Source organism: Ranitomeya imitator, chromosome 4 (assembly GCF_032444005.1).
Source record: "Ranitomeya imitator isolate aRanImi1 chromosome 4, aRanImi1.pri, whole genome shotgun sequence".
In the NCBI taxonomy this organism is placed as follows: Eukaryota; Metazoa; Chordata; class Amphibia; order Anura; family Dendrobatidae; genus Ranitomeya; species Ranitomeya imitator.
The window spans coordinates 631,486,442-631,507,236 of NC_091285.1; positions in this window are offsets into that span (position 1 = coordinate 631,486,442).

The window sequence follows — 20,795 nt, forward strand, 5'->3', positions numbered from 1 at the left end:
TGTACGTGTGGATATTCCTTATCCTTTCCTGTGTTTTTTTTCTTCCCTTTTCCTACACACCCTGGTGAATACCTCTGTTATATGTGAATGTATATTTTGTGTGTGTGAGTTTTCAGTTTACCCTTGTCTCTGTTACCCTGTCGGTCTGGTTAGTGTACCGCGGTGCACAGTAGCACCCCCTCTTCCCTGGGTGGGGGAAGAGGACAGACGAAGGACTAATCTAGGAGATAGGGCAAGGGTGCAGGCGCTGGTGTCTTCACCATCTGAAGTACCCTGGGGAAGAGGGTGAGCTAGGGTGCCCCCTAGTGATAGAGCCAAGAAAGGTGCCCCTGGTCCCAGTTCACTCGCCAGTTGAATCGTGACACCGTGTGTCGGAAAAAAAATCACGGAGACGTCCAGATTTTGATCGGAGTCAGTTTAAAATTGCCCATACAAGTCTACGGGTCAGTGCAAATCATGGACAGCACACGGACGACATCAGTGTACAGCTTTGTCATTGATTTTCCTCATATGTGAAAATCACTGATGACACACTGAGGCTATATGCACACAGTGTCTGTAAGATGCCGGTAATGCCACTTCAGGAAAACGCTGGTGTTCATTTCCCTGAAATGGTCTCGCTAGCGGTTTTACCATACCTCCCAAGTTTTCAAGAGGAGAAAGAGCAATGCTCCGCGGCTAATTTTGCCCCCTCCCCTGGCCACACCCCAATCCACAACCATTTACCATTTCTTTCTTCCCCGGCAGGAGGAGTTGTCAGAGGGTCGGTGGCGGGTGTAAACCCAAATCTGGGACTGTCCGCTGTATCCGGGACTAGAGATGAGCGGATGGATTCATCGGTCTCCCTCCAGTCCAGCGTCCAGGTCGGTGCTACCTGGCGACTAGACAGGAGGCTGCGAATCTCTTTCCTTCCGGCGTCCCCGGCTTGGCTTTTGATCACCCAGGGCCGGCGGGACGTCATCTGTGTATCCTGCTCTTCTCTAGTAGACACTTGTGGATTATTTTTTGTTCCTTCATTCACAGTCGGAGCCGCCAGAATTTTGTCATCTTTATGTAGCTTCAGCTTTACGAAATCTGGCTTTTTGTGTCTGTAAGGCCGTTTTCACACCAAACTACACAACAACAATGTTCTCTGGTTATTGCTGCATTTCTTAAGCCTTTCCCCCTTATTTGCTGCATTTTTTTTGTCTTTTTCACCTTATTTGATGCATTTTTGGTGCAGATATGAAGCCGCATTTTTATGTGTTTTTTATAGTACAGAAAAGCTTTGATTTTGCACTTAAAAATGTATCTGCAGTTTTCTCCATGTGCTTTTTCAGGCTCTACATAGAAGACAAGAGAAAAAAGCACCAAATCTGCACAGCTTAGCAGTGTGTTCAGACCACAGGGGGCGCAGTTTTCATGAAATCACATCCACTTTGCTGGACAGTTAAATACAGCAGAATTTCTGGGCAAAAAAGCAGCATTTACACTACATGTACAATAATCTGATCGCTGTGTTATGCGGGTTGTTCTGATTACAGGGACGACAAATTTGTCTATTATTTGCTGATTCGTCATGTTTATTATGATTATTTTTCAATATTTTTTAGTAATTTTATAGAAAGAAAAAAGTCTCTTATTTTCCCTCAAGAATACAGAGGCATAAAGATACACTGCCATGTACAGATGTATCTCTATGTAATCTGTCTGTGGAGCTAGAACCTGCAATACTGATCAGATATACAAATCTCTCCCAGTGACATCACCAGATCCTGTGCTTCAGTAGTACAAAGAAATACACAGCGGAGTGCTTGTCGCAAAATTAGAATATCATCAAAAAGTTAATTTATTTCAGCAGCTTGTACTGAGCAGTGTGAGATCTCAGCAGGAGGAGGAGGGACACTGAGGAGCTGTCAATCAGGCTAGGTTGGAGGAGATACAGTCATATACAACCATTTTGACCGGAATAATCAAAGTAAGAACACCGGCCTCATCAGGTCTTAGAGATCCATCTAATAATGTATGACATTTTTATTATGAAATCCGGTGACAATTGTAAAAATGAACTTTAACCCGGTGTCTGACATCTCTTCTCGGAGTATGACTGTGGCAGATGTAATTGACTTTTTCCTAGGCGTGCCACATTCTTGCGCTAAAGAGTCATTATCCACTGAAGTGAGGATGTCCGGATTCCAGGACAGCTCGCAACTCGCTATGTTCATCATGGGGGGAGTACTTAGAGATTGGATCCTGAGAAAGGGGCTAGGCAAGTAGCATTGGAAATGTCACCTTGCCACCTTCACTGTCAGATATTATAGGATTTAGCTGGAATTTTACTGAGGAATTTTAGGGAACAAAATACCTGTAACTTGAGCCGAGGAAAAGATTTGCAGGAACCTGGTAGTCTGTGGCTGTCGGATAAAACCCCTGCAAATCTCCCCTCCCTGCTGCCATCCCTGGCGCCTCTCCTGATTAATAGGCTTGAAGTGACTTCATACTTCCCTAATGATGACAACTCTACCTACAGCTGTACGAGGCCTCACACATTAGATGAAGTTTGGACGAACGTTTACATTTCAGCATAATGGATGTGCATAAAATGTGTCATTTCCTGAAAAAAAAACTCTCCCAGAATGAATGAGCTCACTGATGGATTCTCAGTTAACTCATTCAACATCAAGCAATGGACAGTGCAACACACCAGCTACTGAAGGCGAACGGTGCAAAATTTGTAATAAAATCCAATTATAAAAATGTTTTATTTTAGCCAAAAATATATGTATTTGAGTAACATAAAAAAAAAAAAAATTGTCACCCGTTCCCTAAAGCTGGACAACTACTTTTAACTGTGATCCAGAAAATTGTCGAATATACATGTTTTGGGGCAGTTCTGTCATTTTCACAACTTCTCTCCATTTCTTCTTTTTCTACTTTTTACATCTGAACCTGCTCCCTTCTTTCAGCCGTAGACCCCTCGTGTCCCCACTGTTTCCCATAGATTGTAAGCTCTTGCGAGCAGGGTCCTCAATCTTCTTGTTTTGAAGTGTTGACTATTTTGCAGCTCTGTAATGCCTGATATGATCAGTACATGTTCCTCCGGATTGTAAAATGCTGTGTACAGTCAATAAAGCTCTGGTTTGACATTAATCATTATAGAATATGGTCAATAATTGCACAATAAAAGTGTAACATAAACTATAATATAAATCTACTTTCACAAACAGTGTAAACCTACATGTAGAGCATTACAACAGAATAACCTGTCATTGTAACCTCCAACTCTGATGAACCTTCTGATAAGCTGTAGGCTGGAAAGTGAGCTGGTATTAGTGAGGAATCAATGTGTGCTGCACTGACATCTAGTGGCCACTATGGGAACTGCAATATTTAATAAAAGGCTTTAGCCACAACAGATTAAAATAAATACAAAAATGGATTCTTGTAGTATTGGATTTGCTTTTTTAAAAAAGTAATAATAAGTAAATTATTTAACTAATTATTAATTAATATAAATATTTTGTGCTAAAATAAGTTTTGCAATTGGAATTCTTTCAGAAGTTTTGCACGATTTGAATTTTGCAGGTTTTGTCTGTCGGCACAATGTTGCTGCCTGCATAAAAAGTCAACTGGGAATCTATCAGTGAAACTGTTATGACATTTTTGTAATTTTCTTAATTCCTTTTTATTTGTCTTTTTTAAAACTCCCATTTGCTTATTTATGATCACAAACTTAATCTGAACTTTCATAGGGTCATAAATCAGCTGAGAGGAGATCAGAAAAAATGACAGATAAAAGAGTTTTAAACTCTCCAATGAGCTCACTGAAGAAAACTCAGTTAACTCGCTATGCAGGCAGCAATTTGCAGAGTGACAAAAAGTCTGTTAAAGCAAAAAGTATTTTACAAATACTGATATCCATGGTTACGACCACTGATATAGTGACAGTTATTTAGTGAATTGCTAGTGGTCGTAACCATGGATACCTAAGGTCCTGCAATGCCTGCACATGAGGAAAGAGACATAGCGAATCAGGAGAACTATACTACATTTCTAATTGGCGGTATTTGCTACTCTTATTATTATTATTATACCTTCTACGTATTGGAATAGGATCTTGGAGATGGGAATACCCATATAAATTAAAATGACTCCAATTACTTTGCCAATCACAGGATTTCCACATCTGTGACAGCTACGGGATCCTAAAATGTGAAGGTCAAAAGACTCTTGAACTGGGACTGCCACAGGACCCGAAAAATAGTGATGGTGACAGGACCACCTTAATAGTTACAACAGGACTGTCACAAACAGTTAGAGACACATAACGGGCCCGGACCTCTAGTAACTATGTCATTAACTGACATCGAAAACAATGATCAACAGTGGTATTTAACATGTTAACGGCCGCATGTGGATCGCAAAACCACCCACGGCTGTTAGAGGCACATGACAGCTGATCAAATCCCCATTCGTGTAATCTGTGCAGCTGCTCAGGGGCCCAAGAAGTAAGGGGGATGAGTTATTGGACTGCAAAGCGCCCATGTTTTGTCTTGGCACATGGGTCCTCTTCTGTCTGTGTCCACCAACCACTGCCCATGGAATATTTTGCCAACTATCACTTTATTGGTGGTGATCCAAACAGTAGGACCTCTAACGCTCCTGAGAAGGAAGGAATCTATGTTCAGTTGAACATTGGTAGACTATCTTACGATAGGTGCAGACTGGTGGCAAGTGACCGTAGCCATGGCCCTACATGCCCATCTTCCCCGTCCCACCACCTCTTCAAATGTGTAAACGGCACCAGAAAAATTTTTGAAGTGGAATTTTGCTTCTAGGAGATATATGAACCCTTACTGGTCATGTATGGCTAATAGACACACTAATCAATGTAAGTCCCCTTTCTCACGTCCGTTTTTTGTGTCTATTTGCTGTCTGTTTTTAAGGGCCACAAATACGGTCACACACACATCCATTATATTCAATGGTGGTGCATACATATCAGGTTTTCACACGAACCATGTGTCCGTGTGAAAAACTCACAGACATGCCAGCTTTTTATCAGCAGCTTGAAGAAAATCTGTGCCGCATACATGTGTCATCAATGTGACACATACCGGTGCCTGGGAAGAAGCGGTACAGTTCACGCTGTTCCCAGGTGCCGGATGCTGAAGACAGTTCTGATCATTGTTGACTGATGTCCCTGAAATCAGCGTGGCCAGGAGACAATGATAGGAGTTTTATTCAGTGTACCTCCTGTATAAAATAAAGAATTAAATTAAAAAAAATGGGCTCCAGCGCAATTTTCATGACCTGCAGAGGAAAAGCCCACGGCTGGGGACTAATGTTAATAATCTGGGACAATATCCCATAAGGCTGTTCCCAGGCTATTAATAACAGCTCACAGCTGCTTAGCCTTTACCGGTGAATTTACATGGAGGGGAGGGGCGCAGAAAAAAATTATGTAGGGTCCCCCTATAATTTCAAACCAGCAAAGGCTAAACAGACAGCTGTGGATTGATATTAACAGCCTGGGAAGGGGCCAGTGATATTGTCCTCCTTCCAGGTTACCAACATCAGCCCTCAACCATCATAGAAATGGTGGATCCCAAAGATGCACCAAATCTGGCTTAGCCTTGCTCTGGTGTGGTGGCAAATGGGGTAATATTTGTTGGGTTGATGTCAGCTTTGTATTGTCAGCTGACATCAAGCCCAGGGGTTAGTAATGGAGAGACTTCTATAAGACACCCCCATTACTAACCCAATAGTAAGTTTTACACATTTTACACATTTATTTGAAAATAAAAAAGCAAAGTTATACTTACCTTTACACCTAATCCATTGAAGTCACCTGCATAAAAACAAAAATAATAAACAACCATATCCCTCACCTGTCTGACGTGAAGATAATGCCCCAATGCCCATGTCCCCTGTAAAAGAAAAAAAATAAAATAATCAACCATATCCCTCACCTGTCCGACGTGAAGATAATCCACACTGTCCCGTGCCATCTCTGCTACATCTGATTGTGAAAATGAATCGTGCCATGATGCGACAGTTCACTCTGAAAGCCAGGGCACAATGACCTGCTGCGAGCACAGCTTCAGTGACGAGCAGTGACATCATAGAGGTTATCACTGGGACGATGAACTGTGAGACAAGACGATGAACTGCAATGACCCCAATGAGATCACCGCTAGCACTGTGAGAAAATTCACCAGGACGTGTGAAGGAGGCCTAAAATAATGAAAAAAGTTCATGAAGAAAATCAACTATGTGGACTTTAATGGTCCTCATGGCTTATAGCTCCTTCATTGTTCACCCAGATCAGGAGTTGACCTTTCTTGTTCTCAGCGCTTACAGCTCCCTTGATGTTCACCCGGATCAGGAGTTGACTTTTCTTGTCCTTATGGCTTCCAGCTCCCTCAATATTCACCCAGATCAGGAGTTGACCTTTCTTCACGTCAGGGCTTATAGCTCCCTCAACATTCACCCAGATCATGAGTTGACTTTTCTTGCCCTTATGGCTTCCAGCTCCCTCAATATTCACCCAGATCAGGAGTTGACCTTTCTTCACGTCAGGGCTTATAGCTCCCTCAACATTCACTCAGATCAGGAGTTGACTTTTCTTGCCCTCAGGGCTTACAGCTCCCTCAATATTCACCCAGATCAGGAGTTGACCTTTCTTGTCCACTGGGCTTACAGCTCCCTCAATATTCACCCAGATCAGGAGTTGACATTTCTTGTCCCCAGGGCTTACAGATCTCTCAATATTCACCCAGATCAGGAGTTGACCTTTCTTCACGTCAGGGCTTAAAGCTCCCTCAACATTCACCCAGATCAGGAGTTGACCTTTCTTCTCCTCAGGGCTTACAGCTCCCTCAATATTCACCCAGATCAGGAGTTGACCTTTCTTGCCCTCAGGGCTTACAGCTCCCTCAATATTCACCCAGATCAGGAGTTGACCTTTCTTGTCCTCAGGGCTTACAGATCTCTCAATATTCACCCAGATCAGGAGATGACCTTTCTTGTCCTCAGGGCTTACAGATCTCTCAATATTCACCCAGATCAGGAGTTGACCTTTCTTGTCCTCAGGGCTTACAGCTCCCTCAATATTCACCCAGATCAGGAGTTGACCTTTCATGTCCTCAGGGCTTACAGATCTCTCAATATTCACCCAGATCAGGAGTTGACATTTCTTGCCCTCAGGGCTTACAGCTCCCTCAATATTCACCTAGATCAGGAGTTGATCTTTCTTGTCCTCAGGGCTTACAGCTCCCTCAATATTCACCCAGATCAGGAGTTGACCTTTCTTGTCCTCAGGGCTTACAGCTCCCTCAATATTCACCCAGATCAGGAGTTGACCTTTCATGTCCTCAGGGCTTACAGATCTCTCAATATTCACCCAGATCAGGAGTTGACCTTTCTTGCCCTCAGGGCTTACAGCTCCCTCAATATTCACCTAGATCAGGAGTTGATCTTTCTTGTCCTCAGGGCTTACAGCTCCCTCAATATTCACCCAGATCAGGAGTTGACCTTTCTTGTCCTCAGGGCTTACAGATCTCTCAATATTCACCCAGATCAGGAGTTGACCTTTCTTGCCCTCAGGGCTTACAGCTCCCTCAATATTCACCTAGATCAGGAGTTGACCTTTCTTGTCCTCAGGGCTTACAGATCTCTCAATATTCACCCAGATCAGGAGTTGACCTTTCTTGTCCTCAGGGCTTACAGATCTCTCAATATTCACCCAGATCAGGAGTTGACCTTTCTTGCCCTCAGGGCTTACAGCTCCCTCAATATTCACCCAGATCAGGAGTTGACCTTTCATGTCCTCAGGGCTTACAGATCTCTCAATATTCACCCAGATCAGGAGTTGACCTTTCTTGCCCTCAGGGCTTACAGCTCCCTCAATATTCACCTAGATCAGGAGTTGATCTTTCTTGTCCTCAGGGCTTACAGCTCCCTCAATATTCACCCAGATCAGGAGTTGACCTTTCTTGTCCTCAGGGCTTACAGATCTCTCAATATTCACCCAGATCAGGAGTTGACCTTTCTTGCCCTCAGGGCTTACAGCTCCCTCAATATTCACCTAGATCAGGAGTTGACCTTTCTTGTCCTCAGGGCTTACAGATCTCTCAATATTCACCCAGATCAGGAGTTGACCTTTCTTGTCCTCAGGGCTTACAGATCTCTCAATATTCACCCAGATCAGGAGTTGACCTTTCTTGCCCTCAGGGCTTACAGTTCCCTCAATATTCACCCAGATCAGGAGTTGTGAAATGGTAATAACAGGATTTCAGCAGGTGACCGTGTGTCCTTTCATGGGATCAGCATTTATTGCAATGCAAATGACACCTTGTGCTCCCCTACACAACCCCCGTCTCTCAACTCACTTTGTGGACTCTCACACTCTATCTTCATATTCAATACTGAAGACTCAAGATGCTACTCAAGATGTTTTGAGAATTTTGTTTCTGTTTTCCACTATTTGCATATCATTAACATGTCTGTCCATCCTGTGATTTCCATAAATCGAAGACTTTTCCTTCTTGTTATTGTAACTTCAGTTTTAAGGACTATTTATTGGGGTATTCTCAACTCCAAGATCCTATCCCAATATATACTAGGTGTAATAATAATTATATGCTAAATACCTTCAATTAGAACTGTAGTATAGTTCATCCGATTTACCATGTTGCTTACCTCATATGCAGACCATTGCAGTAGCTTAAGTGTCCATGGTTAAGACCATTCATATAGTGACAGATAAGTTGTTAGTGGTCGTAACCATGGATACCTAAGCTACTGCAATACCATTCACATAGCGAATCAGAAGAACTATACTACATTCTAATTGGAGGATAACAGTGCAGTCAGTGAGGAGGGAGGAGAACCTGCAATAAATATATATTAGTAAGTGCCACAGTATTAGGTCCTAAGCTTGATAGCACAGAGATAAAGTGGACTATTCCTTGTTCCACATTCCCGTGCTGCCCTGGTTGATCTTTTATTATAGTAAATATTGAACTATATTCAAAAATCTGGTATTAAATGATCTTTGTCCGCTCTGATATTTGCTCGCAGGTGATTAAACGGCAGGATGTCTTGGTGTTCCGAGATTTCATCCTTCGCTGACACAATCACCGGTACGTGTATGGACCCGGAAACGTGCCGTTCACCCGGACACTGGTCATGTGGGCCACTGCTGTAGTATGCAGCATTCCTTCTAAAACCCGTGACGGCGTCCGACAGCTGAGCTGTGACCGCGCTGGTGGAGACCATTAATCTTTTCTTTATGTAGAGCGTTATTATGGCGCTCGGGTAATCACGTCCCGTCTATCACGCTGTGCTCAGTACAAACATTGACATGACATCACATGTTTCAATGAACAACACAACAATAGAAATTCCAGCATTAAAAATATCACTCGCACTTAACCTTTTATACATTTTTTTTTATTTGTGTTGTTTTCACTTAAACAAATATCAAATTCTATGTTTTTTTTTTAAAACTTTGCAATAAACATTGTGTCCTTAAAGGGCTAGTCCACTTAAAGGGGTTGTCCGCCACTACTACTGTATTTCCTCATGTAAAATAATAACAGCTATGTTCACCTCCCGTGCCGTCCAAGCAATGTCAGCACCTGCTCTCCCGAGCTTTGAGTGACGATGTCATGTCACGTGAGCCCTGCAGCCAATCAGCGGCCACTTCAATCTCCCCTCCTTGGGTCATAACTGACATCCAGAGGAAGTTAGAGAGCAGCAGCAGCTTTCGCTTTTTCTGGATGTCAGTTTCGTCCATAGGAAGTGAGAGTGAAGTGGCCACAAGAATTAAAGGTGTATTCCCATCTACAAGATCCTATCTGAATACATAGTAGGTATAATAATAATAATAGCAAATATCTCCAGTTAGAAACATAGTATAGTTCTCCTGATTTGCTATGTCGGTAACCCCATGTGCAGGGCATTGCGGTAGCTTAGATATACATGGTTACGACCACTAACAACTGTCAGTTGTAACCATGGATACCTAAGCTACTGCCATGCCCTGCACATGAGGTAAGCAACATAGCAAATCAAAAGAACTATACTAAATTTCTAATTGGAGGTATTTGTTAATGTTATTATTATTACACCTACTACATATTGGAATAGGATCTTGGAGATGGTAATACCCCTTTAAAAGATCTGCTGCTAACATCTAGGTGCCTGATACAACTGGGGACGGGAAGAAAAACATTAGACTCGAACAAAGACGACCCAGGAAAACATACTCAGAAGGGAGGTAAGAACATTTCTAAAACAATCCACAGTGAGGAGATTGGAACAAAACAAAATCCTCTAAACTGCATGCTCGCAAACGCCAGAAGCCTGACAAACAAGATGGAAGAACTAGAAGCAGAAATATCTACAGGTAACTTTGACATAGTGGGAATAACCGAGACATGGTTAGATGAAAGCTATGACTGGGCAGTTAACTTACAGGGTTACAGTCTGTTCAGAAAGGATCGTAAAAATCGGAGAGGAGGAGGGGTTTGTCTCTATGTAAAGTCTTGTCTAAAGTCCACTTTAAGGGAGGATATTAGCGAAGGGAATGAGGATGTCGAGTCCATATGGGTTGAAATTCATGGAGGGAAAAATGGTAACAAAATTCTCATTGGGGTCTGTTACAAACCCCCAAATATAACAGAAAGCATGGAAAGTCTACTTCTAAAGCAGATAGATGAAGCTGCAACCCATAATGAGGTCCTGGTTATGGGGGACTTTAACTACCCGGATATTAACTGGGAAACAGAAACCTGTGAAACCCATAAAGGCAACAGGTTTCTGCTAATAACCAAGAAAAATTATCTTTCACAATTGGTGCAGAATCCAACCAGAGGAGCAGCACTTTTAGACCTAATACTATCTAATAGACCTGACAGAATAACAAATCTGCAGGTGGTCGGGCATCTAGGAAATAGCGACCACAATATTGTACAGTTTCACCTGTCTTTCACTAGGGGGACTTGTCAGGGAGTCACAAAAACATTGAACTTTAGGAAGGCAAAGTTTGACCAGCTTAGAGATGCCCTTAATCTGGTAGACTGGGACAATATCCTCAGAAATAAGAATACAGATAATAAATGGGAAATGTTTAAGAACATCCTAAATAGGCAGTGTAAGCGGTTTATACCTTGTGGGAATAAAAGGACTAGAAATAGGAAAAACCCAATGTGGCTAAACAAAGAAGTAAGACAGGCAATTAACAGTAAAAAGAAAGCATTTGCACTACTAAAGCAGGATGGCACCACTGAAGCTCTAAAAAACTATAGGGAGAAAAATACTTTATCTAAAAAACTAATTAAAGCTGCCAAAAAGGAAACAGAGAAGCACATTGCTAAGGAGAGTAAAACTAATCCCAAACTGTTCTTCAACTATATCAATAGTAAAAGAATAAAAACTGAAAATGTAGGCCCCTTAAAAAATAGTGAGGAAAGAATGGTTGTAGATGACGAGGAAAAAGCTAACATATTAAACACCTTCTTCTCCACGGTATTCACGGTGGAAAATGAAATGCTAGGTGAAATCCCAAGAAACAATGAAAACCCTATATTAAGGGTCACCAATCTAACCCAAGAAGAGGTGCGAAACCGGCTAAATAAGATTAAAATAGATAAATCTCCGGGTCCGGATGGCATACACCCACGAGTACTAAGAGAACTAAGTAATGTAATAGATAAACCATTATTTCTTATTTTTAGTGACTCTATAGCGACAGGGTCTGTTCCGCAGGACTGGCGCATAGCAAATGTGGTGCCAATATTCAAAAAGGGCTCTAAAAGTGAACCTGGAAATTATAGGCCAGTAAGTCTAACCTCTATTGTTGGTAAAATATTTGAAGGGTTTCTGAGGGATGTTATTCTGGATTATCTCAATGAGAATAACTGTTTAACTCCATATCAGCATGGGTTTATGAGAAATCGCTCCTGTCAAACCAATCTAATCAGTTTTTATGAAGAGGTAAGCTATAGACTGGACCACGGTGAGTCATTGGACGTGGTATATCTCGATTTTTCCAAAGCGTTTGATACCGTGCCGCACAAGAGGTTGGTACACAAAATGAGAATGCTTGGTCTGGGGGAAATTGTGTGTAAATGGGTTAGTAACTGGCTTAGTGATAGAAAGCAGAGGGTGGTTATAAATGGTATAGTCTCTAACTGGGTCGCTGTGACCAGTGGGGTACCGCAGGGGTCAGTATTGGGACCTGTTCTCTTCAACATATTCATTAATGATCTGGTAGAAGGTTTACACAGTAAAATATCGATATTTGCAGATGATACAAAACTATGTAAAGCAGTTAATACAAGAGAAGATAGTATTCTGCTACAGATGGATCTGGATAAGTTGGAAACTTGGGCTGAAAGGTGGCAGATGAGGTTTAACAATGATAAATGTAAGGTTATACACATGGGAAGAAGGAATCAATGTCACCATTACACACTGAACGGGAAACCACTGGGTAAATCTGACAGGGAGAAGGACTTGGGGATCCTAGTTAATGATAAACTTACCTGGAGCAGCCAGTGCCAGGCAGCAGCTGCCAAGGCAAACAGGATCATGGGGTGCATTAAAAGAGGTCTGGATACACATGATGAGAGCATTATACTGCCTCTGTACAAATCCCTAGTTAGACCGCACAAGGAGTACTGTGTCCAGTTTTGGGCACCGGTGCTCAGGAAGGATATAATGGAACTAGAGAGAGTACAAAGGAGGGCAACAAAATTAATAAAGGGGATGGGAGAACTACAATACCCAGATAGATTAGCGAAATTAGGATTATTTAGTCTAGAAAAAAGACGACTGAGGGGCGATCTAATAACCATGTATAAGTATATAAGGGGACAATACAAATATCTCGCTGAGGATCTGTTTATACCAAGGAAGGTGACGGGCACAAGGGGGCATTCTTTGCGTCTGGAGGAGAGAAGGTTTTTCCACCAACATAGAAGAGGATTCTTTACTGTTAGGGCAGTGAGAATCTGGAATTGCTTGCCTGAGGAGGTGGTGATGGCGAACTCAGTCGAGGGGTTCAAGAGAGGCCTGGATGTCTTCCTGGAGCAGAACAATATTGTATCATACAATTATTAGGTTCTGTAGAAGGACGTAGATCTGGGGATTTATTATGATGGAATATAGGCTGAACTGGATGGACAAATGTCTTTTTTCAGCCTTACTAACTTTGTTACTATGTTACTATGTAACTGGACACCATCAAAGGTCCTGTAGTCTGTGCCTTGATGGGCTAGGGCAGGGGTGGGGAACTTTTTTCCAGCCGGGGGCCATTTGGAAATTTCTAGCATCATTTGGGGGCCACATAAAAATGATCACCTTGAAAATGACCCCGGTATATTTAGTCAAACAATTAATTATGGTAACTCACCCTTAGGCCACGATCACACTATCAGTATTTGGTCAGTATTTTACCTCAGTATTTGTAAGCCAAAACCAGGAGAGGAACAAACAGAGGAAAAGTATAATAGAAACATATGCACCACTTCTGTATTTATCACCCACTCCTGGTTTTGACTTACAAATACTGATGTAAAATACTGACCAAATACTGCTAGTGTGTCGCCAGCCTTAATGTGACGGCTGGAACTGCTTCTCTTGGGTGCAGCTGTGTTGTTAGGTGATACTGATTATGCTGCTTCTCACAGCTGCTTTTCCAGGGGATGGCACGAAGATCACAGGGGGCACAGAAATCAAAGGGGGCACAAAGATCACAGGAGGGCACATAGCTGGGGGGCACAGAGATCACAGAGGGGCACAGATCACATGGGAGCACAAATATGACAGGGGATACATAGCAGGGGGGCACAGGGATCACAGGGGGGCACATAGTTCACAGTGGGGCATAAAGCTGGGAACCACAGAGATCACAGGGATGCACATAGCTGGAGGGCACAGAAATCACAGGGGGGCATATAGCTGGGGGGCATATAGCTGGAGGGCACAGAAATCACAGGGGGGCATGTAGCTGGAGGGCACAGAAATCATGGGGGCATATAGCTAGAGGGCTCAGAAATCACAGGGGGGCATATAGCTGGAGGGCACAGAAATCACGGGGGCATATAGCTGGAGGGGCAGAGACATCACAGGGGGAACAGGGATCACAGGGGGCACATAGCTGGGGGCACAGGGATTACAGGAGGTATATAGCTGGAGGGACGGGAGCGCATTGGCTGCTAACCCAGCCCACCCTGATGACATCATCATTCATGTGCAGGGCATGCAGCGTTCTGTAATGAATGCTGCGTACTGTGCACTTGGGGGTTAAAGGACCGGCAGCTGACAGGATACGGCTGCCGCCCGAGCATTGCGGACTCCAGGGACTTTCCCGCGGGCTACATGAAAAGCCGCATGCGGCCTGCGGGCCGGACGTTCCCCACCCCTGGGCTAGGGCTTTAGGTCTTGTACAGGCTGTACCTTTACAGTATTGGCCAGGGCTATTTTAGAATAACAAAGGCATCTACCAATTATTAGGCAGGTAGTTTTAATGTTATGGTTGATCAGTGAACCACTGTGGCAAAACTTTTACATAACAAGACTTTACTAAACTAAAAATTAAGAAAATAGGAGGGGCTCATATCATAGTTGCTGTTAGTCTCCCATCCCCCTTCCAGCACCAGACATTACATCCCCTATGTCCAGCAGATGGTTCATTCTGTACTAGTACCCATCAGATTACCACGGTACCACCGCGTGCACCTCTGATGTCACTCCCCTTATCCGGCTCAGACGGCGTCTTACCATCTGAGTATTCAGGTAGTGTGGTGTCCACTCTGACCACCTTGGTTGAACCGCTACAGACCACCTAATCTCTGTATCACCCAGCTATGCTGTTCCAAAGTATTGCTCATGAACTCAGCTCTGCTGCATCAAGGTTCCTGACTGCAACGCTCACTGCGCTGTACTGAGGTGCTGAAAACCGTATTTAACTGTTTCAAGGTGCTCTATGCACATTCTGTTCTGCTGTATCAATGTATCAAGATGCCTGTCTGCACACCCGTCTCTGCTGTCTGAAAGTACCTGTCCACATACTCGGCTCAGCTATACCGAGGTACCATCCTGCATTTCACCGTTCCCCGCTGTTCAGATGCCATCCAGTTCTCTTTTGACATGCCATCAGGCATATCCATTTCCACTTTTCCACACGACCAGCCTCTCCAGCTACACTGTCCTACCCACTGCCCCGTTTGGCCCGGCAGGGTTGGTAATGAAGAGATGTCTATAAGACGCCCCCATTACTATCCCCGTATTCAAAAGTATTTGCTACGTTTTTGTGATACGCAGCGAATACGCTTCATATATGAAGTTGTCTGCTGCATATTACTTTTTGTAAAACTTCACTCAAACGTCCCCAATGCATCCACATTTTAGTGCTCCCTATTATGCCTGAGATCCTTAGCACCTGGAGAACCACATTTAAATTACCGTAAGGCAGGGATGTAACTTTGAGTTACTAAAATCGTGTCGCGCTAATAGTACGTGCACGAAAATGTGACTGCATTACAATCATTGGGAGGAGGCACAAGTTATTTCGGAGTGATAACCCCCTGGATCCACATCTTTGCCCCCTGACTTTGAGCTACACGTTTTTTTATCCAGCTTTTACTGTTGTCTTCCCTGTTGTTCCTTAGCAGATCAGCAGTGCCCTCTAGAGGCGAGTTATGGAATCATGCAGTTTCAAAGTAATGTGAATGAACTTGACCTGATTTCTCATAAATTTCCATTGCTATAATGCAGATGTGCACTACTCCTTTACTATGGCCCAACAAAAAGTAATCACCAGCAGATACCGGACTCTACATGGCTACAATAATGTTGTGTCTGTTCTGGCACAACCTGTTAAAAAATTAGAAATTGGAAATCGGGACTATCCTAGAACCTGCTGCATTACAGGTTACTGTATTTTATCTTTCTCCAGGGGCCATTATTTCAGAATCCCTGGTTCTTAATTGGGTGGTCATCGATAAAATTTAGACATGATTTTTTTTCTAAATAGTGAAGGTTTCATCCTGCCACATGATAGACTCATTAATAGCTGAAATATCCTGCATGTCTATTGCTCCAGTCCCTGACAGCAAGCAGCTTGGATGGTATCTCAGTCATTCATTCTCTGAGCTGAAATATCCTGCATGTCTATTGCTCCAGTCCCTGACAGCAAGCAGCTTGGATGGTATCTCAGTCATTCATTCTCTGAGCTGAAATATCCTGCATGTCTATTGCTCCAGTCCCTGACAGCAAGCAGCTTGGATGGTATCTGAGTCATTCTATCTTCGGCATTGAATCCTGCATGTATCTATATATGTTAGTCATCCTATTATGCCTTTGTTTGTGGTTATAGATATTTAACTCACTTTTGCATGTCCTTACTCAGAGAGATCACATAACTGTTTCAAAGCGGTTTATGATCCATGTAGACCTGGACATTTGTTTATCTGATCACTACATTTATTGTGTCCTGTTGTCTCAACTGAGTTAGATTGATTGCTAACAAGCTTTAACCCAAAAAAAAAAAAAAAAGAAAGAGATCTAAGGGCTAGCCTTCTATAAATGTAGACTTAGCTTGGGGATGCATTCGTGCACTGTTATTCGTGTATTTTTATTCAAAGTACTTTTTTTCTAAGTACTCGGCAGTTATAACATGGCAGTAGGGCAGCAGACAGGTAAGAAAAACTAAATCTAATCCATATTCACTTGAAACAGCACAAATACTCACCATATTTATTTGTATAATCTATATCCTGACTGCCGCATTCACTCACATTCACCGCCCTTGCATTAACTCTTTACACTCCATCCATATCGGCCCCTCTGTCCTTGCCTCTCCTATGTATAGCACTCATGCTCTGTTCACATTGCTTAACAGCACAGATCCATTCAGTCCCACCATCCAACACAAGAGACGCTCTCACAAATCACTTAACCATCTGCTCACTCTTTCGATCCTCCTTCTTCTAGTCGCTGGAGACATATCTCCAAACCCCGGCCCCCCATATTATAGCCAGTCAAACCTCCCAATTGCTACACCCAGAAACCCCTCTAACCTTATTAATATTCCCTGCATGCCTTCTGTCTCTTTCAATTGTGCCCTTTGGAATTCTCGCTCTGTGTGTAATAAACTCTCCTTCATTCATGACTTCTTCCTTTCTAATTCTCTTAATCTCCTGGCTCTTACTGAAACCTGGATTCAGCAGTCAGACACCACTGCTGCTGCTGCTCTTTCATATGGTGGACTACACTTTTCTCATACCCCAAGATCAGACAACAGAGCAGGTGGAGGCGTTGGCCTGCTCCTTTCACCCAAATGTACTTTCCAAGTTATCCCCCAAGTACCCTCACTTGTCTTCCCTTCCTTTGAGGTCCATGTGGTCAGACTCTACGTCCCCTTCTCCATGCGAGTGGCGGTGGTGTATCGTCCTCCCGGCCCCTCTCATCAGTTCCTGGATCACTTTGCCACCTGGCTTCCACACTTTCTCTCCTGTGACACCCCCACCCTTATCATGGGTGATTTCAACATCCCCATTGCCTCTCCCCTCTCCCCATCTGCTTCTCACCTTTTATCGCTATCCTCCTCTTTTGGCCTCTCGCAGCATACTAACTCTCCAACACATGAAGATGGAAACTCCCTTGACTTGGTCTTCTCCCGGCTTTGCTCAGTGGATGATTTCACAAACTCCCCTCTCCCACTCTCTGACCACAACCTTCTTTCATTCTCTATCAAGAACTGCCTTCCCGCTCAGGTCACCCCCACTTTCCACACTTATAGAAACATACAGGCCATTAACACCCAGAAACTTATGAAGAACTTGCAGTCCTCATTGGCCCCAATCTCCTCCATCTCATGTCCTGATTCTGCTCTGAAGCATTACAATGAAACCCTGCAAAGTGCTCTGGATGAAGCTGCTCCTCCTATACATAAAACAACTCGGCACAGACGGCAACAACCGTGGCACACGCTGCAAACACGTTTCCTGCAGCGGTGCTCCAGGTGCGCAGAACGTCTGTGGAGAAAATCTAATCTACCCGAAGATTTCATCCATTATAAGTTCATGCTAAAGACATACAATTCTGCCCTTCACCTCTCCAAACAAACCTACTTCAACACCCTCATCACCTCCCTGTCCAATAACCCTAAACGTCTCTTTGACACGTTCCAGTCCCTACTCAACCCAAGAGTGCAGGCCCCAACCACGGATCTCCGTGCTGACGATCTGGCCAATTACTTCAAAGAAAAAATTGACCACATTCGACAGGAAATCATCTCCCAATCTCTTCATACCATGCACTGTCCTCCCTCCCCCACTGCATCTAGTTCACTCTCTGACTTTGAAGCAGTTACAGAAGAAGAAGTAATCAGGCTCCTTGCATCTTCTCGCCCGACCACTTGCACCAGTGACCCCATTCCGTCACATCTCCTCCAGTCCCTTTCCCCGGCTGTCACCTCTCACCTAACAAAAATATTCAACCTTTCCCTCACTTCCGGTATTTTTCCCTCCTCATTTAAGCATGCCATCATACATCCATTACTTAAAAAACCATCCCTCGATCAAAACTGTGCCGCAAATTATAGACCTGTCTCTAATCTTCCCTTCATCTCTAAACTCCTCGAACGCCTGGTCCACTCCCGTCTTACCCGCTATCTCTCAGATAACTCTCTTCTTGACCCTCTTCAATCTGGCTTCCGCTCTTTACACTCTACTGAAACTGCCCTCACTAAAGTCTCTAATGACCTACTAACAGCTAAATCTAATGGTCACTACTCCATGCTAATTCTCTTGGATCTCTCTGCAGCATTCGATACTGTGGATCATCAGCTCCTCCTCACTATGCTCCGCTCCATCGGCCTCAAGGACACCGTTCTCTCCTGGTTCTCCTCCTATCTCTCTGACCGATCCTTCACTCTATGTTTTGCTGGTTCCTCCTCCTCTCACCTTCCCCTTACTGTTGGGGTTCCTCAAGGATCAGTCCTAGGCCCCCTACTCTTCTCGTTGTATACTGCCCCTATTGGACAAACAATCAGTAGATTTGGTTTCCAGTACCATCTCTATGCTGATGACACCCAACTATACACTTCTTCTCCTGATATCACACCGACCTTTTTAGAAAACACCAGTGATTGTCTTACCGCTGTCTCTAACATCATGTCCTCCCTCTATCTGAAACTAAACCTGTCAAAAACTGAACTCCTCGTGTTCTCTCCCTCTACTAACCTACCTTTGCCTGACATTGCCATCTCCGTGTGCGGTTCCACCATTACTCCAAAGCAACATGCCCGCTGCCTTGGGGTCATCCTTGATTCTGACCTTTCATTCACCCCCCACATCCAATCACTGGCTCGCTCTTCTTACCTGCATCTCAAAAACATTTCTAGAATTCGCCCTTTTCTTACTTTCGACTCTGCAAAAACTCTTACTGTTTCACTTATTCATTCTCGTCTGGACTATTGTAACTCTCTACTAATCGGCCTCCCTCTTGCAAAACTCTCCCCGCTCTAATCTGTCCTGAATGCTGCAGCCAGGATCATATTCCTCACCAACCGTTACACCGATGCCTCTACCCTGTGCCAGTCATTACACTGGCTACCCATCCACTCCAGAATCCAGTACAAAACTACTACCCTTATCCACAAAGCACTCCATGGCTCAGCACCACCCTACATCTCCTCCCTGGTATCAGTCTACCACCCTACCCGTGCCCTCCGCTCCGCTAATGACCTCAGGTTAGCATCCTCAATAATTAGAACCTCCCACTCCCGTCTCCAAGACTTTACACGTGCTGCGCCGATTCTTTGGAATTCACTACCTAGGTTAATACGATTAATCCCCAATCCCCACAGTTTTAAGCGTACCCTAAAAACTCATTTGTTCAGACTGGCCTACCGCCTCAATGCATTAACCTAACGATCCCTGTGTGGCCTATTTAAAAAAAAAAAAAAAAAAAATAAGGTTCCTCGCATCATGTTCTCTTTCACTTTATGCAGTTAATAGCCCTCTGTGTCAGTACTGCTACATACTTAGGCAGTTAACTGGTTCATGCAGCTTTACATGAACACCTGAGCCTTACACTATAGCTGGTCCGAATAACTAAAGCAATTGTTACCATCCACCTCTCGTGTCTCCCCTTTTCCTCATAGTTTGTAAGCTTGCGAGCAGGGCCCTCACTCCTCCTGGTATCTGTATTAAACTATATTTCTGTTATGCTGTAATGTCTATTGTCTGTACAATTCCCGTCTATAATTTGTAAAGCGCTGCGGAATATGTTGGCGCTATATAAATAAAAATTATTATTATTATTAATATTGACATCAATAGCTTATACATGTAACTGTTAGTTTTACAATGAATGGTGTGAATAAGATTTTTGAAAACTGCATCCACTTGATTGGCGCAATACTTTTGGTCTGGTCCACAGCAATGGGCATGATTGGAAATTATTACTTAAGAACTGGTCAAGGATTCCCCGTAGGCCATGTTCACATGTCCAGTATTTGGTCAGTATTTTACATCAGTATAATGGTGACAGTCCTCAATGAGGAACACAATATACTTGATGGCTGCAGGTCACAATGAAGGGCACAATATGCTTTTTAGTTACAGTTCACAATGAAGGGCACAATATGGTTGATGGTTACAGTACACAGGGAAGAGTACAATATGGTTGATGGCTACAATCAATGAGGAACAATACAGTTAATGGTTACAGTTCGCAATGAAAGGCACCATATGCGTGATGGTTACATTTCACAATGAAGCACACAATGCGGCTGA